The sequence below is a fragment of the Callorhinus ursinus genome, unplaced genomic scaffold (genome assembly GCF_003265705.2).
Source record: "Callorhinus ursinus isolate GAN/ISIS: 27379988/994484 unplaced genomic scaffold, GSC_fseal_2.0 scaffold18, whole genome shotgun sequence".
Taxonomy (NCBI): domain Eukaryota; kingdom Metazoa; phylum Chordata; class Mammalia; order Carnivora; family Otariidae; genus Callorhinus; species Callorhinus ursinus.
In genome coordinates, this window is record NW_027397080.1 from 17977420 (window position 1) to 18005087 (window position 27668).

Consider the following 27668-nt stretch of genomic DNA (forward strand, 5'->3'; position numbering starts at 1 on the left):
GGAGGTACAACTCTAGGTGATGGTGGCTCACTGGGGCTCTTTCATAAATCTCAAAGACAGGCCCTTTCAGGCATTCCCTACAAAAGAAAGGCCTTGGTGAGATTTCTGTCACTGACAGCCATGTATTCTGTATAAAGGAAAAACCATCATGTTTGCCCAATTCTGAGCACAATGGCCGAAAAAAAAAGTTACATAAAATGGTATCAGTTCAGCAGGCAGAGGCAGGGGTGGGGTGGGAGTGGGGGTGCGGGGGTGGGGCGGGGTGAGGGGTCTTCTCCAGCTGCTGTTAATAAAATCAAACGTCTTGGGTGCCTTTTCTAAGGAGGGTGGCTTCTACTCAACCTGCTGACCTCAGAAGCTGCTCTCTTTGCGTCTCTTTCTGGGCAAGAGGAAGAAATGCCTCTTATTTTCACTGTGGATTTGGTGTTCTATTTATGCACCTGAGAAAGATGTGAGTAACTGTTCACGCTCAGATCTGACTCCGGGCCTGCCTGGTGCCACTTAAAATGAATAAAAAGGATGAGCCTCATTATTTGGAATCCAAGGGCCCCCTCACAGATAGGAAGTCACTAAGTGAGAAAGCTTCATTGGAGGAGACAGAGGAGGGCAGGGATGGAAATGATGCCAAAGAGACAGAATGTGTCAATGCAAAAATGCTTTTTGAGTGATAAGCTGTGGCTATTTAAGCCATTAAAAGTTTAAACCCTCTTGAGGTCAGGGAAAGAACCAGAGGAAAATCAGAGGCACATTTCTTCTCTTCTTATGATAAACCCAGCAAAATTTTAAAACGCAAAGCATCTCTAAACAGCTATTTGATTAGGTGTTTTTTTCTTTTCTCCAATGAGGCTATGATAATTAGCAAATGCCTGGGAGATGAGATTTAAATATGCCAATCAGTCCATCTCAAGAGTTTAGCAGAAACAACGTGGAATGTAATTATCTTTAAGCGATAACCACTTTTGTGGGGTTACAGCCTTAACTGGAGATCTGAAACCCAACACATGACCTCTCCCCAGACCCGGAGCAGCTGCTTTCCCACTTAAAAAAAAAAAAATAGCAATGCCAAGGATTATCTGAAAATCCCACCAGTGTGACCTTTAAGGAGAAGGATTTTGAGTACTTCTGGTGATAGTGCTCCACCATTTCTTCCACTAATGGGGCATTTTCAAAAACAGCAGGGTGATGGAGATAACTTGACGTCACAGAGGTACAAACAGATTACCTGCAGTATCTAATGCCCTATTTTCTCCATCAGTGATCTCTTCTTGGGTTGGACATCGTCAAAAACTTAAAGATTCACAACATCTCACGTCTCACGCCATCTGTAGCGATGTACAAAATGGGTCCCTCAGTAGAGATTGGTCTGTAATTGGATAGAACGTTATCCAAAAGAGGAGAACAGTCAGCTGTTTAGGAACATCCTTCTGTCTTGCTACGGAGGCATGCCGCATCGTGAAGAACTACTCTGGTTAAAATGGAGTCTTTTTGAAGATTCGGGCTGTCGTCAGATCGGGTCCATTTATCACGCCATAGACTGGGCTCCACTATCTCTCAAAATAGCTTTTTATAATTTGGTGATGGCAAAGTGGCTGAGAGGAAGATTTCAATTCTTCAACCTGTAACTACAGAAACATGTGTGTCTTGGGCACAAAGTGATGTTACCAGGCAACATGACAGAAATGAATAATATTGATAATCAATCCCATAGTAATAGCTTTTATAATTGAAGATTACTGCTAGTACAATAGATTCTAACACAAATGGGAATAATGGAGACACAGCCATCTCTCTGCTTCTTTGTCAGCAACTGTCCTCCCGCCTACACGTGGACCCTACGCTTCCATGGCCTGGGCCAAGTCTGTAATTAACCACCTGCCAGTGTTGGTGGCCGTAAGTCTAACCAGGCCAGCACTTTCTTCACTAAGTTCTTACAAGTGATAATTAAACCCACCAGCCTTGCTTGTGAGGCCTGATCACAACTGAGCAGTACGTACATATGTTGGCATGTCTAACAGTTATGGATTCTCAAAGAACCACTGGCTGGTGCCTGGGCTGCCATCACTCTAATCATCAGATAAGTATCTCCTTATGTGAGTGCCTTGAGTCACAGCCCCTGCCCCATGAGCCTTCACCTTTTCTTTTAATCTAACAACGTTTTGCAATTTCAGCTCCATCTATCAAGTGCTTCCATTGTCTGCTGATAGAGTTTACAGAATCCTATTCCCCAGTCTATAGCCAGAGCCAAGAAATCCTCCATCATTCCTGTAAGTCCAAGAACGTTTCAGATGCACTATAAACTACACTTGAACTTCATCCACCATCGGCTGCCGACCTGAGAACCTGCCATCAAGGGCTTTAATTCATAATTAGATGTTGGCTAGACAAATTATCTGCCAATGGTACCTTTGCCTACCACTATTGCACAAGAGAATAATGTTCAATGTGGGGATACATGGAAAGAGAGAGCTCTCCTGGGAGGAAGTGTTTTGCAAAATCTATTTCCTTGGCAACTGTTTTCCAAACAAATGTTAGTACTGTAGGATTTTTTTCCCCATGATTTTGAAATATTCTGGTATCTAAAAATCAACATTGTCAAAGGCCCTAACGTGAAAAATAGGGATCAAAACAGAAGCAAAGAAAAAAAAAATTAAGCCTCCAGAGCTGAACATTTTAAAGGCCAGGGATTCACACTACCTTTTGTGTGTGGGTAGGTGGGTGGGTGGGGGGAGAGAGTAATGAGCAGAAGATGGGCAGCATTGAGAGGTACCACTAGGGTTCACTTAGTTACTCAGCACAGGTGACTATGGAGAAGAATGTGGAGGACAGATAGCCTGCAACGCTGGGACCCTCTACCCAGAGCTGGAAGACTAATTTAGACTCCAGGCGGAGTGCAGCCTACTCCCTGACCATCCCTTTCTGAGGATTAAAGAAGCTCTAAGAACAACCCAATCAGCCTCGGATTAGGTTATGTTCCTATAGAATCACACAATCTCTGATTCTCTGAGACAGGCCCAATTTCAAATATTCTGTCCCATTATTAGACAATGTGTCAGACACCATGTTCTAAGTTTTCAGTTGGAAAATGGTTTTACAGCATTGGTGGGCCTCCTGATGTGGGCAGAACCATACTCCCAGTGCCAGGACAGAGCAATGATGTCAAGAGTGCTACCGTCCTCTGCTCAAGCTGCCCCTTCTCCCCCGATACTTCAATGGAATTATTAGCTCAATTCTAAACAGGTCATGGCAGATCAGGACACTTTTTAACATACCCATTCACCCACATAATATTCCACATTAAGTACGGTCTATATGCCATGAACCGTGCTAGATATTGGAGGCTCAGAGGAACAGGATGAATGGTTATTATGAGGAATCATTTTTTAAAGCAGATTCTTGATTTGGGGTTTATGGATGGAATTGGAATCCATGAATCCCTTGAAACTGTACATAAAACTGTGCAGGTGTGCACATACCATTAGCATTATTCTGGGGGAGGAGGGTTTATGCTTTTTATCAGATAAGCATAGGGGTCTGTGACTCAAGACAAGTTAAGGATCACAGAAAAGCTATAACGCAAACTGCTGTGTTCTGTCACCAAGATCCACCCACAGAGAAGGGGTAAGGACAGGTTATGCAATGGAGGTGATGTTTGGGCAAGGTCTTGGCAAATGGAAGGGCTTGGCTTCGCCTGCCTGGAGTCAAAGAATGAAGGTTGCATCCTGCCAGCTCAAGCCTCTTCCTCCAGAAGCCCTCTGGGCCCCTCACCCACACCAATCCCCCTCCTCCATGCTCCCTTCATCCACTTACTCAAGTTTTTCCCGAGCACCTACTTATGCAGGGCCCTGTGAGCAAGATAGACATGGGTCCCTACCCTCCTGGAGCTGACATTCTTGTTAAGATAGACAGACATCAATCAAATATCCAGATATATCATTACAAACTGAGATCAATGCTAAGTAGGGGGAGAATGGAGAAAGAGAATTGTTGCCTGTGGGGGCCGGATTCCAGAGAGATGGGCAAGACTTCTGCACTCACTGGCCAGCAATCTGGATTATAAACTGCCCCACAAGTTTGAAAATGCTCAAGGCGAGAGACCATGGATCATTAGGCGTGGCAGCTCACAGAACTTGCAAGCACCTGGCACTGGGGAGCACGTGTATTTGCTGAACAAACAGATGAGTGGATCAGCAGGCTATCCTGTGCTGTTTCTTTTATTAAATATTTTTCAGACCTTTCAGGCACACAGGTCTCATCTGAGATCTCCTTCAAGCCCACAGCACAGAGAGCAGCTAAAAAATCATCCAACTCGGAGGATGCATCCCATCTCACAAACCCTCAAGAAACGGATTTTGCTTCCCTCTTACTGGCTTTCTCCCACAAAGCTACTTCAATATTCAATTCTGGGCCTTGGTTCAAGTTCTTAGCTGTTCACACATGACTCTGCTCACATTCTGCGAAAGGTTGAAAAGACAGAGCTCACCCTCCGTGGGGAAGAGCAGGACACAGAGAAGGGGGAGCTTGTGCCTCAAAGCAGGGAAGAGTTTGAAAATGCATACTATGGAGTTGACGTTGATTTTGTTTACTGTCTGTTTTGTTGACTGCTGCCACATAGTTCACACTCAATCCTTATTTGCTAAATGAGCCAGTGAATGAAAGGGGACTTGGACATGCCAGTCAGAGGTAGGCAGGTGGCAAAATATACAGGACATGTGGCAGAGCTGTACCAATGGTGTTTTGGCAAATGTGTCATTACCACATTACCAAATTAACCAGCTCTGCTGGATATTTTCGCTTACCTTTAAGAGTAAGACAAAAATGAAGTAACGGAAAACAGACCAGAATTCCATTTGTCTGTCAAGACAGTAACAGATTCTTTGCTGAATTTGACAGCAGTTTTTGAAAACTGGAAAAAGGTTATTTTCAATTTTTCATGCTATTTACAATGATACACTTTAAGTTTACTCTGCATTATTAACATTTTCTCCACCACTTTCCTACGTCTAGACAATCATCTGAACAATAAATCAGATCCTGATTTATAGCCTTTGCTAGTTTCTGTGGTGTAAACATTCTTCCTACCACTGTCTATTTCAAGCTACCAACATGATGTTAGGAAGAGATGTGCAGAGCACCATTATATACAGACAGAGAGGATGCATGTTACCTCATGAGCACAGGTGAGTAATAATGTAGTAAATTAATTAGGAAGTGAGGAGTTTTGAATATTGGCTACCTTTGCTTTTAATATACCTTAATTGTAAATTTATATAATTAATTTTTAAGTAATGGCTGTTTTGAACAATTCACTCTAAAAATTTCTGAAAATTTAACAGTGGCTCTCCTGTTTCAGCTCTGGCACATCTCTGGGTGCACCCCACAGGCAGACCAAACCCTGCTTTGGGATCATAGGTGATTCAGCTGCGAGGGACTCACCCAGGACTGTGCAACCATGTTTATACAACATGTAAGTTTTGTCATTAAAAAAAAAAAAGCACCACCAAAAACACACAATTCTTTTGAATTATATTTTGGGCCTGCTAATCTCCCTGGATTTAGGGTTTCTAAGAACTATGCTGCAGCCCCACCCCGGGGCCTACCCAGTTCCCTGGAGGGAAGGGTGCTGCCTCTTGGAGGCCTCAAAAAAGATGTAGTCGATACTGTGCTTTTTAGGTAGTGAAGTCCATATTATAGACAACTGTGGCCTGAGGATCAAGCAGAAGCTCTGGCAGGTCAGCCAGAGAAGAGATAATTCTGGGTCTGAGGCAGGGGTAGGAGGACAGAGCCGGGTGTGCTGAAGAAGTAGAACCATACGCTTTGTTGACACCAGGGGGCATGGGGAGTGGGGAAAGGTCCCAGAAGACAAGGGAAGAACAAAATGGTCCTGACTTTGAAAGCTGCCCGAGACAAGAAAATCCCCAACTCCAACTTCCTGAATCACATCTGAGCTCCATCTGGTAGCGGTTGTGATGAAACCAGGGACCATTCAGGCAAGTGGGTGACTTCATAGCTCAAGTCCCTTGTCAGGTGCTGGGAATAAGCACCCTTGACCCTGCCACAGCCTCCTGCTTTTCTTGACATTCCTCCCCTGGGCAGTGGGCTCAGGAACAACGTAAGGCATGCAGGGGAGAGGCAGGGAGGGCCAGTGTTGTTGGTGATGCTGCTGGCCAGGCCTGGAAGATGCCGGTAACACATGGAATCAGTGCAGCTGCTCTCAGCTTCTTCACGGTCTGTGGAGGGTCAGTCTGATGGAATGAGTAGGCTGGGGTGAGCCGGGGAAAGGAGGGGCTGCGAGGGTCTGGGGAGGGGCTCAGAGGGCCCAGCCCAGCGTCCTTCTGCAGGGACAGTCACACCTGGGGTTTAGAAAACACCAGCATGGTGGGAATGGCAGGGCTGGGGCTGGCACAGAAAGTAGAGAGCACAACTCAGGACCCCAAGTCCCGCTAACTCTCCTGTTTGCCACACCATCTTGCACAAGCCCTCCCTGTGGGCCTCGTTTTTTTCATCCAGAGAGACGGCAACTATGAGAACAATTCCCAAGATCAAAAGAGAGAAAGAGAAGGGGCTACAGAAGCTGTAAGGGGCTGAGTAGATGGGAGGGAGCTCAGAGAAGAGGAAGAATTTTCAGAGGCAGGTTTGGAGGAGCAGCAGGCTGTCTCTTTACTGGGCTCACACCAACCCTTGGGCCAATCTCCTTCACTCCCATGAAACCTCCCCATTCACAGAGCCCTTACAGCCTATAGTTTGTGTATCCTATGATTAGGGCAGAACGGGATAACCAAGGGTCCCACTCTAGATTCACACTCTGCTTCTGTCACTTTCCGGCTGTATAACACTGGGCATGTTGCTTCACATCTCTGAGCGTCAGCTTCCTCAACTGTAACACAGGAGAACTATCATCTCTGTCTCCTGGAACCATCATGAAGATGAATAACCTATAGGAAAGGATCCCCCCCCCACACACACTCTGGTAGTGGTCACCGAGTTGTGGCTTTAGATGACTAACACCTGCCAGGCCACCCAGAGGGAGACCAGATGTTCGTAGAAAGCAGGGGTATGTTCTTGCTTAGACCATCAAGGCCTGGGGGGCTGGGAAGTGGGCATAGAGAACAGGGAGGAGCACAGCAGGGGCCTGGCTGTAATGCTCTAAAAGGGGGCAAGCCCTCAAAGTGGGCAGGTGTCCAGTCGGTGGGTCAGGCTCCACGTGTGGTCATCCACAGCCCAGAACTCATGTCCCTGATCACACTACAGGGCAGGTGATTCACCATGCAAGTTACATGGGTGTATTTATTCTAGTAAGGATGACATCTAAAAGGCAGTGGTTAGCTGGTGATAACTTACTGAGGTCAAAGCCCCCATGGGTAACAGGGCCTAACATGAGGTTACCAAGCTCCCTGGTCCTGCCTTCTCGTTCTTCTATGGCTTTTGCTGTATCAATCTCCTTTCTGTGTGTTTGTCAAAGGGCAGCCCCCAAGTCCCCAAATGGGACATAAATAGGACTGATGTACAATGAGCTACTATATTCTCAGCACCGGGAGTATAAGGTCCTTAGCCTTAAAGTGACATATGAGTAGGAAATTATTTCTTGCTAAAGAATAATGAAGACCATAAACTGCTGTGTGTATGGATGATTCACCAGAAGGTAAGCACCTCCAACCAAACACAGAAGGCGCCACCACTTCAAGCCTCAGGGCCTTGCTTCATCACTTTGTTCTTATACTTTGAGCAGCATCCCCCCATCTTTACCCCTGCCCCTGTAACTGTTGCTTCTCCTTCTCCCCAACCTCTGGACAAAGGTACATGTTGAGGGTGGCTTTCTCAGTCTGAATGTTCCTTCACTCCTAGAAAACGGTTTCAGGACACAGAACTATCCAGCTACATCATGATACACAGGACCATGTCAGGCTCTCACTTAGAAGGTTGAAGGTCCTGGGATCCATTTTCCTTCTGGATCCAAGAAAGACCTTTCCTCTGCTTGGTTACCACCCAGGCTGGCCTCTCGATTCACTACCCCCCCCACCACTGCCACCTCTTTGACTCCTTTGTGATCAATGAATGTGAAGAGCAAGACGCCACCGTGGGCATGACCAAACAAGTGTCTTCTCCTTCCATTTTCCACTTCCACCAGCACCTTCAAAGGAAGCACTACAATAAAGCAGACAGAAGCACAGCCTGACGTAAGCAGAGAAACACACATGGGATCACCTGCAGAAGGTAGAGACCCAGAAGGAATTTAACACTCAGGTCTGTTTATTCCAAATATGAAGCTGACCGTATCAAACTGGGCAAGTATTTCAGCTAATACTTTGGTGAAGGACTACTAAACTGGGAGTCTCTAGACCTGGAAAAGGTGCCAAATGTACCCGCAGCTATATTATGAAATGATATCTTTTAGAAGGACATGATAATACCATCCTAAGACCCACAATGGCTTTGTAGACAATCCTTCGGAGACACACCCCACCACTCCCTCCCCTCCGAAACAGGAAGCAGCTCATGAGGACCCCCAGTCCAGGCCCTGGGCTTGCTCTCCCACCCCCAGCTCCAGGGGAGCTATTTCATATTGTCAGGCTCAAGGACAAGAGTTTTGTTTGTTTGTTTAGGTCAAACTGCAACAGGAAAAACTGAGGTTTCAGGGTAAGAGTGAATTTCTTTACATTGTCCTATTAACCCCTGGCACAAGTCCTTGAGGGAAAACTGGCATTTTCCAGAGGGTTTTAAAAAGGAAAAGATTTCAACCAATAGACTTAGAAATCAATACCCCTGATGTGAGGATGACAACAGACCCAACGAGACAAACCAGGGGTTGAAGAGGGATGTGGGAGGAAGAGCCCACTTTTTAACCAGCCACCCTCTGCCCCACACATCAGTCATCTTCTGTCCCCAAGGGTCAGAGGAAAGAGCCAGAGAATGGTTTTCCATTTGTATTTGTCAAACTCAGTTCACTCCCTTGAAGTCAAGAAAAGAGATTTAAACTATGAGTATCAGTCAGCTCCATGTAACTAAACTAGTCATTTAGTATTTGGAGAGCATCTGAGAATCATAATTATGGAGAGGAGGAGAGGGTCATTTCCTCAGCTGGCCCACACCTTTCAGAAGGGGTGATTTTTGCCCTGGAAGAGCAGCATTAGGTTCCCTCCCTAAGTTCCATGAAACACAGGAGCTGAGTGAGAGGCTGCAGTAGGAGGGAGACTTGGGGATCTAGTTTGGGCCCCACATTTTACAGATGAAACTCAGACCAGAGAAGTTAAAGGACTTGCCCAAGATCACAGAGTGGATTAATTCCTTAATCCATGACCTTTGGGGATGAAGTAGGTTGGAGCCCTCCATTAGAGATATGCTCTAAGTTTTGTTTTCTTTTTAAAATAGCCTAGCTCGCAAGACAGTTTATTTCAAACCAAGAAGGCCTTGCTTTGTTTTAAGGCACTTCAATTATCAGAGGACAGCATGTGTTCTGGTGAACTCCACAGCACTTTGGAACCACAGAAAATTTACAGCCTAAACGTGAGCAGATTACATTCCACAGCATCTGCCATAAAGTCAGGTTTCCCAGTGCGGCCACACACAGATTAAAAGCTTGCTTCCTTGGAGGCAAGAAAAGCTGCTTCAGCAGTGGCTATGTCCTGGGACGTGGGAGAGGTTGGGGGTGAGTATCCACCCACCCCATGGGGCAGAGCTTCCTTAATGCAGTCTAGATCCAGCTCAACAGTTCCCCCCAGATAAAAGTCAGAGTTGTTTTTTTACAAAGCCTTACCCTCTGGAAGGAGTCAGGTGCCTCATGAATCGGTGTAACAGCCTGGGATCCCCTAAGATAATAATCTCTACATTAGACCTGAAAGCCTTGGATAGGCCCTCATTTGGAAAGGCAACCTCTAGTATCCCTGAGTACAAGGAATGAAAACGAAGGTTCAGAGGGGCTAATCTGTCCACAGTTGCACAGCGTATCAGTAAGAGGTAAGTGAGCCTAGGTTCTGGGCTGCAGGGCAGGAAGGGATAAAGGCCTCAGGTTGATCTCTCTGGGTGATGCTGCCCCCTACAATCCTTGTGTCCTCATCCAAAAGGGAACAGATCAGGGTTTCTCAGCCTCAGCACTACTGAAACTTTGGGCTGGATAATTCTTCATTGTGGGGGGCTGTCCTGTGCATTGTCAAATGTTTAGCAATATCCCTGGCCTCTACCCACTGCAAAATCACCCCCAGTTGTGACAACCAAAAATATCCCCAGACATTGCCAAACGTCACCTGCAATTTGCCAAGGCAGGGAGGGGCATGTGGTACAAAATCACCCCAGCTGAGAACCACTACAGCAGACAGATGGTGAGTTTCAGGGGCAGTCCCCACACTGTCATCCCAAATATGCCTCATCCCTTGCCTCCCAGGCAAGAGCTGGGCCACTCAGCAAATTTCCTGCTAGAGCCAGACTTGAGGGAAACTGAGGCCAGCCACAGCAGCCTAGTTCTGGAGAAAGCAGCTTAGCTGCTTACTCTCTCCAACATGGCCCCTAGCCCAGGACACTGACAGCTGTTGGTTCCAAGAGAGTTCAGAAAAATTCGGACGTCTGTGGAATTCCCATCTTAGAAGCCAGAGGACTGCATCCAGGGCAGGGGACAAGACATCTGATCAGAAGGCATTTGAAGGAAGGGCACACAGTAGTCACAACACAACACAAAAAAGATGGTTTCCTATAAAAGCCCCTTAGAGAGCTGGGTAATTTTCAGGGGTCTCAGCAGAGAAGTTACAATAGGAGCTAATACTGATGAAACACCTACTATGTGCCAGGCACTGGGCTAAGCACTTCACGCGTATTCCAACCTCAAGGGTGGTTTCCATTATCGCTCGTTGTGAGGAAAAAGAAACTGAGGCAGCAGTTCCGTGACTTGCTTGAGGCGCCCGGCTGCCCCCGCAGGTCTCTGGGAGGACACACCCAAACTCTGCTTCACGACAGCTCCTCACGAGGCCCTGGCCCTAGCTCCCAAGGCCCACCGGGGAAAAGATTGCACGGCTCGGGGCCGGCAGCAGCCTCGGTCTTTGCTGCCCAGCCACACGCCAGGCGCTGCCGGCCCCCGAGGCCCGTGCCGGGGCGGGCGCAGGGGGCCTTCCAGCCTATGGGGCTGGACAGGCGGCCGCCAGCTGGAACAGAACTTGAGAACACATTAGCAGAGTCTCACTTCCCAGGAGAGCACGACTCCGCCACACTGAACAGACTTCTTTGGCAGCAAGCAGTACTCGCAAAAGCCCCAGTGTCACTTAGAGAAGCCATTTGTTTCCCCTCAGCCACCAGGAAGGCAACAGCTGTCCTGCAGCAGGAGCCTTTGGCGCTGCCCGAACCTCTTGCCAGGGGCCACACGGGCCTTCCAGCCCTGACTCCTCTGGGAGCAGAGCGGCTACCAGTGTCCTTGGGAAGTGCCTGGAGGCCTGGGGGTCAGCCACTCAGACTCAGGCTTCGGGAGCTGCTGACAGGGCAAATCGGAAAGATAAAGCACTTGGCTTTGGGTAGCCGTTGCTGGGAAGCAGGACGGGCCCTCCAGGTCTCCAAACTACTCTGTGATCCCTGCTCAGGCCACAGCAGGCAGGCAGCAGTGTCTTCCCTCCCCCTCAGAAACTCCCATAGCACTAATGTGGGACCACGTCGCTAACACGTCTCAGATGGAACAGGACTTCATTGCTTTTCTAAATCCCACAATCCAGTAGTCTAAGGAAACGCCTGAAATAAACCTGATATAGCCCCCCAAAGCACAGATTTTCCCCATGGGGAACATCTCTCTTTTATGGACAGTTGACCTCAGGCCCCTGCCAGGGTGGGAATAAGAATGCACTCTACCAGGCCGGAAGGATCAGCTTGCGGTTAAAGGGTGAGCATGTTAATTCTGGGCAACCTGCTCAGTGACAAGAGCCAGAGGAACACACATTTGTCTCTCCCTGCAGAGAGCACCTTACTTGAAGATATGGAGTTTTGCCTTGGGTCACGGTCCCACAGACACAGAAGGGTCAGGCACTGCCTTCAGGAGCCATGTCCACAGTGCTGGGCATGGGCTGCCCTTTCCACCTGCTGGGAGGCTGCTCACAAGTGACAAGGGCAGAACAGGAACAGGAATCTGTCCAATTCAAAGGACTCATAGGGCAACGAGCAGCCTGGAGCTGGCCCCTCCTGGCCCCACAAAGGCAGTGAGCTCGGCGAGAAGCTTAAAGTACAGCTGAAGAGCCCAGCACGCTCAGGGTCCGGGCCTGGAAGAACCAAAAACCCTCTGACCCCTCCAACTGGGCAGTCTGTCTTTCTGGCCAGCTGGGCCCGGTTACCAATAGAAGTCTCTGGCAAGGGCTAGTCTGTGCTTTCCTGTGGGACACTCTAGAAGACTCAGCAGTGGCCAGGCCCTTGGTTCTTGGCATCCACTGATTTCTAGAATGTTCCACTCTGAGTGTGCAGTAGGTGGGACTCTCTCCAGAACCAAGTTTCCCTCCCCAACTCATCCTGCGGGCATCATTGCCTTTCTCCCTTTCTCCTAAGCCAATCCCCTCCACGTCTCTTCTGAGGGGTTCTTATTTACTAAACGAACAAGCTGAAAAATAAGTTTAGAAATAAGCTCGGTTAAGAGCAATAAAGCCTCCTTTTAGCCTGTGCTGTTAGAACTGATCTGAAATAGGAGAGCCAGATTTTCCAGGTGAGAATTACAGGGTTTGTGGATTAGGAAGACAACCGAGTCTCCTTTATTTTTCTTCTATAAGAACTAAATTGATATTTACTTGCACAAGCCAAGAGCAAAAAGGGGCAGTGAGCTCTCCTAACAGACATTTAACCATTTAAATGTGGCAGATTTATCGGAGCCTAAAATGGCAGAAGGAAAATTCAGAACATTCTGCATCAGAGTAAGTTCTATATGGTCCCAAATAGAGTTTTCTATTGTTAAAAGTCCCTGTCCCTTGCTGGAGGGGAGATTTGGTTAGGCCATAGAGTTAAAGCAGGCAATGTCTGACCTGGTCTCTCAAGGGAGAGGTCATGAGCTCCCAATATAGGCCCCAAAATAAGCTCAGAAGCAACCACAGAAGTAGCCCAGAGCAGCGTCTGCCTGAGGAGCTGGGCAGGTTCCTCAGAGGCCCCAGCGTGGTGAGCACTGGCCACTGACTTGGTAACAAAAGGCTCCAAACCCCTACAGAGTTTCTGGTTGGAACCAGAACCAAACCCTCAGCTCATGGTCTGGCTTACATATCATCGACAAGGTCACAGTCAGCAATGAGCTGCTTGACTCGTCATCCATCCCTTGACAGCAGGAGAAATAAATGTTGGTTAAGAAACAATGCTGAGAACCTCATTTATAAAAGCAAGAAGACCAATCTGTCTCATGGCAGGAAAGACCTGCTTCACACCCAAGGTAAGTGGAGACCCAGTAAGATCCCGTCAGGAATGGAGATTTGAGTATGTGGGGGGCCGGCAGCACACATACCCTCTGCTCTTTTAAGTCAGAAGCTGGTTCAGTCCCACCACTTTGGCAGTGCAGCTTGGCTAGTGGCAAACAGTCTTTGGGAAGCTAGTATGGCCATGAGCAAGATGGAGCATCCCAGGATTTTCAACATTAAAAGCAACAAGGCTGGAATATGTTCAACCTCTGGAGTTCACCTTATGATACTGGACAGGAACCAGATGCTTCTATCAGATGCAGGGCAGCTGGAGCACAGCAACAAGCAGGCTCTCAGAACCCAAGGAACCAAGAAGTCCCCTTGGAGTCCAGCATTCTGGAACCCTCCAGCCCAAGAGCCACATGTGTGTTGGATGCCAGAAACAGAAACATGCATATGGGTGAACTGGTCTCTGAGCCCTGAAACCATCTCTTACCTGTGAAATGATAGCAAAGCCTCACAGGCCAAAGGGGACTGCGGAGAAATCCAGAGCAACTGAGAATAGAAATGACAGGTTCCTAGGGCAGGTGTGCAGGGCAAGATGCTAAGGTCCCCACGTTAGAGCTTGCCACTGGTGAACTACAGTAGACCCATCAGCTTTGACTTCAGAACCAATAAGAACAGCAACCCAACTCCAAAACTGGGAAAGCCAGTGAACCCCATGACCTAGTCAAAGGATCAGCCAATACGGATAAAGGATAACCTCCAAAATTGCCAGTAAAGTCCAGAAATACAATGACTTCTTTGTTCACAGATAGGATCAATAAAGAAAGTTGACAGGATAGGGGCGCCTGGGTGACTCAGTCAGTTAAGCGGCTGCCTTCAGCTCAGGTCATGATCCCAGGGTCCTGGGATCGAGTCCCGCATCAGGCTCCTTGCTCAATGAGGAGTCAGCTTCTCCCTCTGCCTGCCATTCCCCCTGCTTGTGTTCTCTATCTCTGTCAAATAAATAAATAAAATCTTTAAAAAAAAAAAAAAGGAAAGAAAGTTGACAGGACAGAGATGAAAACAGGGCAAGATGAGTCAGAAACCGGAAGACATTCAGTCAGATTTAGGTCTCTGAGGTTCTTCTCCATCTTTGTGGATTCACACCACTACTGGGAAAATTTGGGGGATTTTTGACATTCAAAAGGTGCTTTAGTATTAGCACTCTCTGTATGCTGTCATACCGTGCACTTGTCACAAAGACAAAAACTGAAGCTCAGGGTCTCTGGTGGAAAATGTCTAGTATCTTCTGAAGACCTGCGCAGCCTGCACCGTCTACAAAGAGGCTGGTGCCAAGAGCTCTTCTGAGACTTGAGTGTTCATGAGTGGCATGTGCTAGACGGTCCAGGAAGGTGCACTTTCTAAGCTGGGTGAAAACTCAAATCAGGAATCCTGGCATCCTTCCTGGGATGTGCCTGGCATAGAGGTTAAGAACAATGCTTGTGGAATTCCTGAGGAAACGCAGCGTGCTGATTTGGCTTCCAGCACTAGGTTGTTGACAGGAAGTAGGAGATAGGTAGTCAGGGAAGAATGACAGTTTGGGGATCCATGTGATGACAATTAGCCAAGTTCTGCTCTGCTTCTCTTTACAAAGAAAACTTCCCTTCTCTTTGCTCTTGGAATGCCATGTTAGAGGAGAGACATTTCCATGGCAACCTCATACACATTTAGTGATGTGTCACTAAATGTGTATGTGCACAAAGGCACATTAGGAGACTTTTTGAATGTGGCAAGAGAAATAGATTTTCATAATTGAATGTTGCCCTCAAGCAGAGTTTACCATTTGCTGAAAGCCAGAGCTGCAGCAGGAGATGCTAACTCTGCCTCATCAGAATTGGGGCTCGACCCAAAAATCTCAGCCGACTTGAGCTGAGGGCTGTTTCTTTGGGAGGCTGCTGCCCAGAAAGGGGCTCAGACAGATGGGGGCACAGCCGGGGGCCAAGATGGCCTTGGCAGAGACAGAGTAAACAGATCTAGCTCACGTCTGACCAGAGCCTGGGGAGAATGAAAGCTGCGTGTGTAAGAAACAGACATGACCCTGATCGCTTCCCAGGTTCTCAGCACCACCACGTGACCCCAAGACTATCATCTGTCCTAACAAAGAGCACGCTGGAAAAGATTAGCACCAATATCAGATAGTTCCCCACAAGAAGTGGAACACAAGAAAAAGAATGCTGAATCTATAGCCAGAAGTTCCAGGTGTGTGTCCTAGCTCTGTCTCTTCCTAATCATGCCACTCTGAAAGCCATTCTTTTTCTAAGACTCAATCTGTAAACTGGGAATACGCTTCCCGATTACCAGATGCTTCTAGGAGGCAGTGAATGTAGAAGCATCACAATGAAACTGTAACACTGATAAATCATAACACTGTAAGGTGGCACTGACTTGGCCCAGGTAGGCCAAGATGCAGTCTGGGCTCCCGGAGCTTGGGTATGCTGAAGGGGCCACCCCAACCCTGCCTACGCTGAGTTGGGGCTGCTGTTGGCTTTTCTGGTCCTCCCCAGCCCCACCACACCTACTCTCGGTCCTAAGCCAATCAGTACAGAGGCCAGAAGGCCTGAGCGTCGCATCATATATACATTTAACTTGCAGATATTTGATTCTATCTATCTGCTACTTCTTCCCCCAATGTCTTTATTTTCCCTATTATTCTTTTCTCAAGCAAACTACGCCTTGACCTCCATTGCCCCAAGGAAAGAGAAGCCACCACTGAAGAGCAAACAAAGGAAGCTAAATTTTGGCTTTTGAATTTCTGAGGGCCAAGGTCCTGGTAATGAGAGATTTTCAAGGATACTTTTGACCATAAGTGATTTCACCTCACATGTTTTATTCAAAACCTAACCCCACGTAGAGGGCAACCAGCTGCCTCTGCCTCAGGAAAGGGGCATTGCTTTAGGGTAAAACATGGTGCCTCCATGCTGGAACCCAGTGAAATACTCCCATCCACCATCATACACTCCTTCCCCCAAAAGCCTCATCTGTGGGCTGGGCTTGGCTCTCAAACCAGGTTCCCCTCCCCACCCCCCCACCCTCCCGCAGTGAGGCCATCCTCTGCCACCATCCCAGGCTCAGCCCACAAACACCTCCCAGATCAGCCCTCCCAAGTTGACCACATGGTCCTTCCCTGCCCAAGTCACTGCCCCTCATGCCTCTGGTAAGAATGTAAGATGGTATAGCCACCATGGAAGTCTGTGGAAGTTCCTCATTAAGTTCAACATAGAACTGTCATGTGACCCAGTAATTCTACTCCTAGGTAGGTACCCAAAAGAACTGAAAACAGAGGTTCACCCAAAAATATGTACACAGATGTTCATAGAAGCATTATTCATAATAGCCAAAAGGTAGAACTATCTCAATGTCCATCGACAGGTGAATGGATAAACAAAATGTGGTGTACTCATACAAGGGAACATTATTCCGAAATGAATAAAAGAAACGAAACTGACACGTGCTACCACATGGATGAACCTTGACGTCATAAGACCACACGGTGCATGATTCCACTTACATAAAATATCCAGACTAGAAAAATCCATAGAAACAGAAAGTGGGTTAGTGGTCTCCAGGGGCTGAGGTCAGGAAGGAAGTGGGAAATGGCTGCTCAAAGGGTAGAGGGTTTCTACTTGGAGTGATGAAAAACTTCTGGAACTAGCCAGTGGTGATAATCACATAATATTGTGAATGTACTTAATGCTACTGAATTGTACACTTTAACAACATGCTTAAAATAATAAGTTTTGTTATGTGTATTTTACCCACAATTTTTTAAAAAGTCACCTCATATAACAGTCTGTGCAATTCTTTGGTGCCACGCAGTAGGCTCTGTAGCCTTGCTAATGCAAGACTGTAGTCTCCAGAGCTCCGGGACTGGAGAGGGGGTGCTGGCTTGGTGCAGAAGGTCCAGGCCCAATAGGGGCCGGCACTGCACGGAGGTACAGAGCCAGGAAGTTGGACGCTTTTCAACTTAGCTGGTGGGGCTGCTCCAACATCAATAAACCCTGTAAGGACGAGCAGGGATGAACAGGAACTCATTTTAGCTTTCATCACTTCCCTGAGGAGGCTGAGCAACCCAACAGAGACTGTCACTGAAAATACAGTGACACAGGGGAGAAAGACACCACATGCTTTCCAGTCCTGCGATGAAAAACTGGAATGGACTAGCACTGGCCACGTCTCACCTGTTACCCCAGGGGGCGAACAGACCTACATATTCCAATTTCAAGATGCTCAAACCACTACAGGAAAACTTAGAGCAATTCGGGCAAGACAGAAAAAGTCATGGCTACCTCGTGGCCTCAAGGTAGGGGCTGATTTGGCCCTTGAGCTTTTGGATTTCTTCTAGACACAGTCTGGCTGAGGAGCCTGTTTTCAGTCCTGGGCTGCGGCCAGAAAGCAGGGCAGCTTCGGCAGCTCACACGTCATGAGAAAATCTGGAGGGGTGTCCAGGGTGACAAAGCCACACAGAGGTTCCTTGGATGGCAGTTTCATTAGGGACCCTCCCCGTTCTATGGCCAGTGGCTCGGTTTCAAGAGAACCTTTCCTCTGGAGGGGAGGCTTCGGGCCACAAGTTGAGAAGAATGTATCTCTTTGGCTACTGCCTGCTTGTGGTCACTGAGAAAAGACAAAATGTATCTTCACTACTCCACAGTGTCTTCCTTTCCTGGACAGCAATGAAGATTAAACTATGCCTTCTCCCTCCACGCTTGGCCTCCTCCTACTGATGAGCTGGCCTGAGAATCTTTAGCACAAGGCCAGGCCAGAGACGCACACACCCTATTTCCAGAAAGGAGGTGGAGGAGTGCCTCTGCATGCTCTTCCGGGACAAGGAGTAAGCTACAGGGCTGGGCTCACTCAGCACCAGGCCAGCAGAAGAGTCCACTCAGAGCACCCAGCTCTTCTTAACAGAGGTCTGAAGGTGAGTCCTGATAAACTGTGAGAAAACAAAGGGGAGAAACAGACTAATCCTTGATTCCAGCAAGGAAGGCCAGCGGAAGAATTTGTAGCCAGTAAAGACAGTCCTCTGTAGCTGGGCAGGGGTGAGGAGGAGAGGAAATGAAGGGCTGGCCCCTCAGGAGAGGACACAGCCCAGCAAGCCTGTCTGAGCCTGGGAGCTGCTCCCAGGGCTTGGTGGGCAGCCAGGTATGGCAGAACCAGCTGGAAAAGGAAGGCTGGGTGTGGCTTTCTTGGTCCCTCTACCACCTGACTCTACCTTCTCTCCAAATCTCGGTTTCTTCTTTAAACACAGGTGCTCCCCAAGTTTTCCTTGAATGGCTTTGCACTCCAGCTTTCGACCCCTGCCACACCACACTGTGACTTCGAAATCAGCATCTCCTGTGCCACCACCCACAGTCCCAAACCCGTATTTCCAACCACCCACTGGATGTGTCCACCTCAATTTCACAAGCATATCATTTTATCATGCCTAGAATTCAACTTCTCTCCCCTCCCAGGATTTCTCACTGTCCCCACTCCCCAATGTCCCCATCTACCCCAGGTAGAAACCCTAGGCATTCCACATTTCACCTACATTCATACCTCCAACCCCTCCCCAGGTCCAGCACATGGAGCAGCCTGCTATCCCGCAAGCCCACTACTCCTGGTATTCTCCACATTTGCCTGAAATGCTCTCCTTTTCCCTAAGCTGATGTCAAATTGATGGGACTCCCCAGTCCTTTGTTCACCCCTTTATTTGGACACCTCCATGGTGCTATAACAGTGTACACATCCACTGCACCCTGGCTAGATGTTCTACTCCCGAGAGCAGAGCCACATCTCTGCATCCTCAGCATCCCAGGCACCGCTTGGCATGCAGTAAGAACAAGGTAAGTTCTCTGAAAAAGTTGCACTGAACAAAACAGATCAGCAGCAGGTAGTTAATATTCCTCTCACTGCATATCAGTTCAACTACATTATTTCATAAAGTCTGGGTTGGACCTGTTTGACAACTAGATTTCCAACACGAATCAGCTCTGCAAATTCCAGCAGTCAGATAAAGGCAGTTTCTAGAACAAAAACGGGGGGGGGGCCCAGCAGCTAATAAAAAGGGAGGACTGGGAATTGCATCAAGAGTGGGGGTAGGTCAGGCCCAGAAATGCCCAGTCCCTCCCCAACCTAGGAACGGCATTCACCAGGAGACCTGGCAGAGACGGACCCATGCAGAAATGCCTCAGCATCTGATTAAACATTTTAGACTCCACTGCACACGAGAAGGAAACCTACATCCCCCACGGAACCCTGACAAATGAGTCGTTTCCAACCAATCTATCACCATAGCATCTGGGTACCTCAGGAAGATGAAAATTAGACCAATACATAAATGCAAACCAATATACAAACAATCATGTCCCCACACAGGCCTCCACAAAGCCACAGCCACAGCTATCTGCCAAGTTCCAACCCCGTCACCGCTTCCTGTAGCCAGAGGCCTCTGAGTAAGCACGGCTTTAATAGAAGATCTAACAACAGAAGGAAATGTCTTCTCTGAAGTCTGTGTCTCCATTAATGCTCCTATGCTGAATGTCCACTTCTGGAAGCTGGAATGAAATAAGACTGGGACAAATGGGACTTGTTTTATATGCCGCTTCAGCCAAAGAATTTGCTAGAAATAGTTGGGACAGATTGAAGAAACAGGGCAATCTGGCACAGGTGGAGGATTCCAAGGTTTCTTGCGTGGAAACAGAGCTCGCAAGAGGACTGTCAGGGAGCCGTGGGGAGGACACTCACACTGCTTTGTAGCTATTCTCACCTTGTGCAGCTTCCACCAGAGGAGGCCTGGGTAGAGTCGATCTGATAACCCAGGACAGCAATTCTCAGGTTAAGTCACATCTAGCACCTGGCAGGGCAGAGAGGGTCCGAAATTGCAGACCCGGCTGCTGGAAGACCGAACGCTGGGGGCTGGGTTCAGCTTTTCACTTCTTCAATATCTTCTTTTTCCTGAGCATCTGTTACTTGATGTTAAGGCCCAAACAGCAAGGTGAAAAGGCGGCTCTGTTAACTGGAAAGCGGAAGAGGAGCCATAGGCAGGAGGGCGACGGTCTTTTGGGAAATCTACTTCTGGACAAGCAAATATTTTCATCCCAGATGTTTATGTCCTACCAGCTTCCCAAAAAAAGGATTTAGGTGGGCCAGGCAAATATTACGCAGCTAACGAATGTTTCCTCCCTTCTATGCATCCATATATGGTGGGAAGTGATTCAGACCCATAACAATATTACACCATAAAATTCCCAAAAGCCAGAGATTCATCGTTGCCTTTTCTTCAGCTTATATAGCCTCTTCAGTGTATAACTGAAGCTCAATAGATAGTTGGTGTTTTCAATGTTTTTTCTTAAAGTTTTAATAAATTCATGGCTCCTCTTGATCATGTTAACAGTATAAACTGGAAAAGTCAGTTTTAATTGAGTCCTTTCCCCAGCTCATTTTTTCCTTATCTGATCCTGGCCGAAGTCTGAATAAATATAGAAAATTTCCAACCTCTCCCATAAGTGGGTAAAAGGGAAATAAAGCCAGAAAGGAGACACAGCCTACATGAAGACAAAACTGTCATAGATGTGTTCGAAAGCATGGCTGCACATTAGAGCCCCTGGAAGTTTTTAAATATCCCAATGCTCAGGCTGCACCCAAGACCAATTAAATCAAACTCTCTGGAAGAGGAACTCGGGTGTCAGTATTTACTAAAATCCCCGATGGGGTTCCAGACTGTAATTAAGGTTAGAATCCCTGTTCTAAAGATTCACTACACCACTTCTTTTGATACCTACCAAGACTGACAATTTCTACTTCATTCCACCCCAAAGTGAAAGCTCTTCCTCTAAATTATCACCCACAAGGCTTTAGATGATGTAATAGAACAAATGTCAATGAAAGTGGCAGGAGAGTAGGTTTATATTGTATATCAGCATTTAAACTGGCCGGGCCTGGAGGTGGTGGCCTGTCTTCAGTGTCTCTATTCTCTCAGCTATAAAATGGGATTATAGTCCATGCCCTGTCTGCCACAGGCTGTGCTGGGGATCAGCTAAACTCTTAATGGGCGAAACTCCCAGGAGGAGTTTTTGATCTCATCTCTCCAGGAGGAAGTGGGCATCATCCCAGCCCAACGCCCACTCCCCTCCAAAGCAGACCCCCTCAGGATTTAAATGCCAGTGGGTGGTACAGAGGCCAGAGTCAGAAACCCTTTTTATAACATGCAAGATGACTTCAAATACCAGGGCTGGAAACCTGGAACTCTGTTCCCACTGGTGCCAAGTTTAAGAGCACTTTATTCAGAGCACAGAGAATCTTATTATGCTTTAATCTAATTCAGTGCCTAATCACAGAAAATGTCTAATATTGTTTGTCTCCCTCAGCCCCATCTGGACAGACACTGCTCTGGTACCATTCTTAGTTACTGAAGGATCAATAACCAGACAGACCTCCTAGCATGATTACAAGGAGGCTATTACCTCTGAAAGTACATCAGTGTGAAGTCTCTGCCCCTTACATAATTATATATCCAAGAACTCCTGTATCTGAAACTGCTAGAGAAGTCTCTAGACTGAGCTGCTATTTTTCTGTCTAAAGATGAAACTTTCTCTACAAAGGGTTTTCTCATACTCCAAAGTAACAACACTGGTTATATTTTATAGGCTGCTCTCTAAAAGGTCCAGCTCTGAAAGAAACCTAAATCTTCTTTCCTCGTTGATTTTTTTTTTTTTAAAGATTTTATTTATTTATTTGACAGAGACAGTGAGAGGAAACACAAGCAGGGGGAGTGGGAGAGGGAGAAGCAGGCTCCCTGCCGGGCGAGAAGGGAGCCCTACACAGGGCTCGATCCCAGGACCCCGGGATCATGACCTGAGCCGAAGGCAGACGCTTAACGACTGAGCCACCCAGGCGCCCCTCCCCATCGATTCTTATAATTAAAAACCAAGACTACTCCAGAGCTCTATAAGGTATGTGACAGACATGGAGAGTGGCTTCTGGGAGAGCTGGAAAGGAGAAAGATCTGCTGATTTAGGTCAAGAACACAAGTACAGAAAAAACAAAAATGGTGCTGAAATGTCTTCCCAGGAGATCAGCATTTACTTGGCAAAGTTTTGGTTTAACCTCTGAAAAGCTCACTCCAGGAGTGAAAATGGGGGAGACGGATCTTAAATAAGTGATTTATAACTTTTATTCAACACCCCACTCATTCAAAAGGAGACAAATAAAGTTAAGGGTAGCCTTTGCTATAAAATACTATCTTTACTCCACATTACCTTTATTGAATAAGGGGAAATAAGAGATCAGATCTCACAGAATGCACTTTGGAAATCCTTCATCAATGTGTATTTAGCTTTCTTCTTTTCAGTAATTCAGTAATGTGGTCTATGTGAACAGTTCTTTTTTTTTTTTTTTTTTTAATGTGGGCATTTACAAAACAAGGTTTAAGAAGTAGTCATTAGACTTAAGGTAAGGAGCCCAGAGAAAATATTTGACAGGTCAAATCCTGGGAAGAAAGGGACACTAATGGAGGCTGCTGGAACATGAAGATACTAACAAACGTTTCTTGTAACATCTAAAAACAGAGGAGCAAAAAAATGCACAAATAGTTTAAGATCACATCAGCCAAAAATTAGGAGCCCTTTGAGAACTGTTGTCTTAAGATATAGATTCAATACAAAATTATATTTCATGTACCCAATATCAATCACCAAAAATAAATAAGAATCTTTAAATATCTAAACTGCACTAAAATATGTACATTAAAGTTCACGCAGTTGATTCAGGAGTCTTTAGAAACCTACTCAAAGTGTTCATTTGTACATTACATCTAACACTAACTTATAGAAACTAGATTGAATGGTTTCCTGGCCAAGTATAGGTTAGAACATCACAAAATAGGAAAAGTAGAAATAAAGCAGCCAGAGCAGGTAGCCTGATAACTACAGAAAGGGGGGAGAAAGACTGCATAAAAGCAGATGAAGCTAGAATCTTAAAAAAGTAGGATTCACAATGTTTTGCACAGATTTTTTTTTAAATGAGTAGACACATGAAGATGTATTTAAAAAAAAAAATGTGAACCAGGAGATAAAACAGTCAATAAGTACAGACCCAATGATGAGAAAGATTTTGGAAATAGCCAAAAAGACTTTTTGAAAAAATATTATAAATATGCCTTAGAACTTAAAGAAAAATACGGAGACAATAAATGAAGAGATGGGAAATATCAGAGAAACAAAAACAATGGAAAAGGTCCAGATGGAAATTCTAGATGTAAGAAAATACCTGAAATAAAAAATTCACTGGGTAGGCTTAACAATCGATTGGACACTACAGAAAAGTGCAGTGAACTGGAAGATATGTTCATATAAACTACATCAAGGCATAGAGAGAAAGCCTGAAAAGAAAATAAAGAAATTCAGTGACTGTAAAAAAAAATATCCAGCAATCTAACTCATACGTAACTGGAGCTCTAAAAGAAAAGGAGATAGATTGGGGCAGAAAAAAATACTGAAGAAATATAAGCCAAAAGTTTTCCAAACCTGATGAAAAAATATCAACTCACAGACACAAGAAGCTCAATAAACCCCAAGAAAAATAACAATGACATCCACATCTAGGCACATCATAAATTGCTGAATATGAAAGATAACATCTTAGTAGCATGCAAAGGGAGGGGAAATACATTATATGCAGGGGAATATACTCTAAGTTCTCATCAAAAACAATGAAAGCTATAAGACAATGAGTCTTTCATTAAAGAAAAATAAAAGTCAACTTAAAATTCTATATCCAGCAAAAATATCCTTTTAAAATGAAGGCAAAATAGACAAAAGCTACAAGAATTTGTTATCAGCAAACCTACACTATGAGAAATATTAAGAGTAGTTTTTCAGGCTGAAGGGAAAATGGTACCAGACAGAAACTCAGACATGCAAGAAGGAGTAAAGAACATTATAAATGGTAAGTATGTGTGTGAATAAAAAGACTCTAATTTATTAATTTATTTAAGAAAATTGAAGCAAAAAAATTACTAATGTATTATGAGGTTTGTAATATATGTAGAAGCAAACTATATGACAACAACAGAATGAAGACCGACAAGAGGGGAAGTGGACATAAGCAGATTGTCAGACTAGATAAAGAAATTATAAGAAAACAGTGAATTAAGCCCAAAGTAAGCAGAAAGAAGAAAATAAAGACAAATGTAAATATTAAAAAATGTTTAATGGATATATTTTTTTAAGATTTTATTTATTCATTTGAGAGAGAGAAAGCACAAGCTGGGTGAGGGGCAGGCAGAGGGAGAGGGAGAAGCAGACTCCCCACTGAGTAGGGAGCCCAATGCCAGGGCCAATCCCAGGATCATGACCTGAGCGACCCAGGTGCCCCTTTAATGGATATTTTTTTCTTTAAATTTTTTATTGTTATGTTAATCACCATACATTACATCATTAGTTTTTGATGTAGTGTTCCATGACTCATTGTTTGAGCATAACACCCAGTGCTCCATGCAGAATGTGCCCTCTTTAATACCCATCACCAGGCTAACCCATCCCCCCACCCCCTCCCCTCTAGAACCCTCAGGTTGTTTTTCAGAGTCCATCATCTCTCATGGTTCATCTCCCCCTCCGATTTCCCCCCTTCATTCTTCCCCTCCTTCATTCTTCCCCTCCTGCTATCTTCTTCTTTTTTTTTAACATATAATGTATTATTTGTTTCAGAGGTACAGATCTGTGATTCAACAGTCTTGCACAATTCACAGTGCTCACCATAGCACATACCCTCCTCAATGTCTATCACCCAGCCACCCCATCTATGGATATTTTTTTTTTAGAAAGATCAAAAGTTGGTTCCAGAAAAAGATCAGTAAAACTGGTAAACTACTAGCTAAACTACTTTTTTTTTTTTAAGATTTTATTTATTCATTTGCGAGAGAGACAGAGAGAGCACAAGCAGGGGGAGAGGCAGAGGGAGTGGGAGAAGCAGACTCCCTGCCGAGCAAGGAGCCCGATGCGGGACCCGATCCCAGGACCCTGGGATCATGACCTGAGCCGAAGGCAGATGCTTAACCATCTGAGCCACCCAGGCGCCCCTAGCTAAACTATTTTTGAGAATGAAACAGAGAAAGCGATTACCAACGTTGGGAATAAAAGAGGGAACACCACTACAGGTCCTACAAATGTTAAAAGGAAAATGAGAATCTTAGGAACAATTTTATGCCAATAAATTCTACAACTTGGATGAAACTGACAAATTTCTTGAAAGCAAAATTGACAAAACCAACACGAGACAGAAATTCTGAATAGCTCTATATCTGTTGAAGTAATTGAACTGATAATTTAAAACCTCTCCCTCTCTCTCTCTCTCTCCCTCCCTCCCCCCCCCTCCCCCCCCCCCTCCCTCTCTCTCTCTCACCATCTCTCTCTCTCTCTCTCTCACACACACACACTCTCTCTCTCTAGGCCTAGATGGCTTTGGTGGTGAATTCTACCAAACATTTAAGAAGACATAATATTACCGTCCCACAAGCTTGTTCAGAAAATAGAAGAGAACATTTTCCAGTTCATTTTATGAAGTAACATAACGCTGTGCCAAAACCCAGACAAAGCCCTTATAAGAAAACTACAGACCAATATGCCTCATGAACACAGATGCAAAAATTCTTAACAAAATATTAGAAAATCAAATGCAAGTTTAACATTCTTTTAAAATCAATATGATTCACCATATTAACAGAATTAGACAGAAAAACAATATGGTTATCTCCACAGATGCAGAAAAAGCATTTGACAAAATTTGATCCTATTTCTGATAAAAACTCTCAGCAAACTAGGAATGGGAGGGAACTTCAACCTGATAAAAGTCATCTACCAAAACCTACACCTAACATCATACTTAATGTAGAAGACTGAATGCTCCTCCCTTGAGATCAAGAACAAAGATGTCAGGGGCGCCTGGGTGGCTCAGATGGTTAAGCGCCAGCCTTCAGCTCAGGTCATGACCCCAGGGTCCTGGGATCGGGTCCCGCATCGGGCTCCCTGCTCAGAGGGGATCCTGCTTCTCCCTCTGCCTCTCTCTCTCTCTCTCTCTCTGTCTCTCATGAATAAATAAATAAAATCTTAAAAAAAAAGAGCAAAGATGTCAGTTCTCACCACTTCTATTTAACCTTGAACTGGAAGTCCTAACCAGTGCAACCAAGGAAGACAGAAAAATAAAAGGCATAAACATTGGAAAGGAAGAAGTAAAAGTATCTTGACTCACAGACAACATGATTGTATACCTAACAGATCCTTAAGAATCTACAAAAAAAAAATTAAATGAATTCAATAAGGTCACATGATATAAAGTCAATATACAAAAATCTCTTGTATTTCTATGTATTGGCAACAAAAATTTAAAAAATAAATTTTTTATTTTAAAATACAAAAATTTAAAAATAAAAATTTAAAGATTACCATTTACCACAGCATAAAAATTATAAAATACTTAGAAATACAGTTAATAAAAGATCTTCAAGTTCTCCACATTGAAAACTACAAAACATTGTTCAGAGAAGTAAAAGAAAATCTAAATAAATGCAAAGAGATACCACTTTCATGGATAAAAAACCCAATACTGTTAAGGTATCAGTCCTCCCCAATTTGACTTACAGGTTCAAAGCAAACCCAATCAAACTCCCAGCAGGATTTTTCACAGGAACTGACAAGCTTGTTCTCAAATGTATGCAGAAATGCAAAATACCTATAATAGCCAAAGCAATTTTGCAAAAGCGGCTCAAAGATAGAGGACCTGCTTTTAAGACTTATTATAAAGATAGCATCAAGACAGTATGAATTGGCATGAAGATAAATCAGTAGAAGAAGAGTCCAGAAACAGAACAGAATATATATGGTGTATATATATGGTCGATAAATCTAACATGGCTTCAAAGCAATTCAATGGGAAAAGGAAAGACTTTTCAACAAGAAATACTAAACAACTGGACATCTAAATGTAAAATAATGACTCTGGATTCCTACCTCATACCACATACAAAAATTCATTTGAAGTAGATGGGAGAATTCAATGTAAAAACTAAAATGATCAAGCTTCTGGAATTAATAGGAGACTATTTTCATAACCATGGGGAAGGCAAGAATTTTTTTCTAAGTAGACACAGAAAGCACTAACCATAAAAGAAAGATCTCATCAAAATTTAAAACTTCTGCTCTTTGAATCCTACCGCTAAGAAAATGCAAGGACAAACCATAGACTGGGAGCAAATATTTACAAAATGTATATCTGACAAAGGACTTATATCCAGAATATATAAAGAATTTCTATATTCAATAA

The 27668-nt window shown here is 45.2% G+C and overlaps 1 protein-coding gene across 5 annotated transcripts in view; it reads right to left on the reverse strand.

The window, feature by feature from the left end:
- LOC112811541 (mannosyl-oligosaccharide 1,2-alpha-mannosidase IC) overlaps positions 1-27668 on the reverse strand; it is a 170439-nt gene that overhangs the window by 133778 nt on the left and 8993 nt on the right. Inside the window, exon 2 of one of the 5 annotated variants that reach the window (XM_073903161.1) lies at positions 1223-1622. The exons of the other annotated variants lie outside the window; for them this stretch is intronic. The gene's annotated coding sequence lies outside the window, so the exon portion shown is untranslated. The remainder of the gene's footprint in view (positions 1-1222; positions 1623-27668) is intronic. 5 annotated transcript variants of the gene reach the window in all.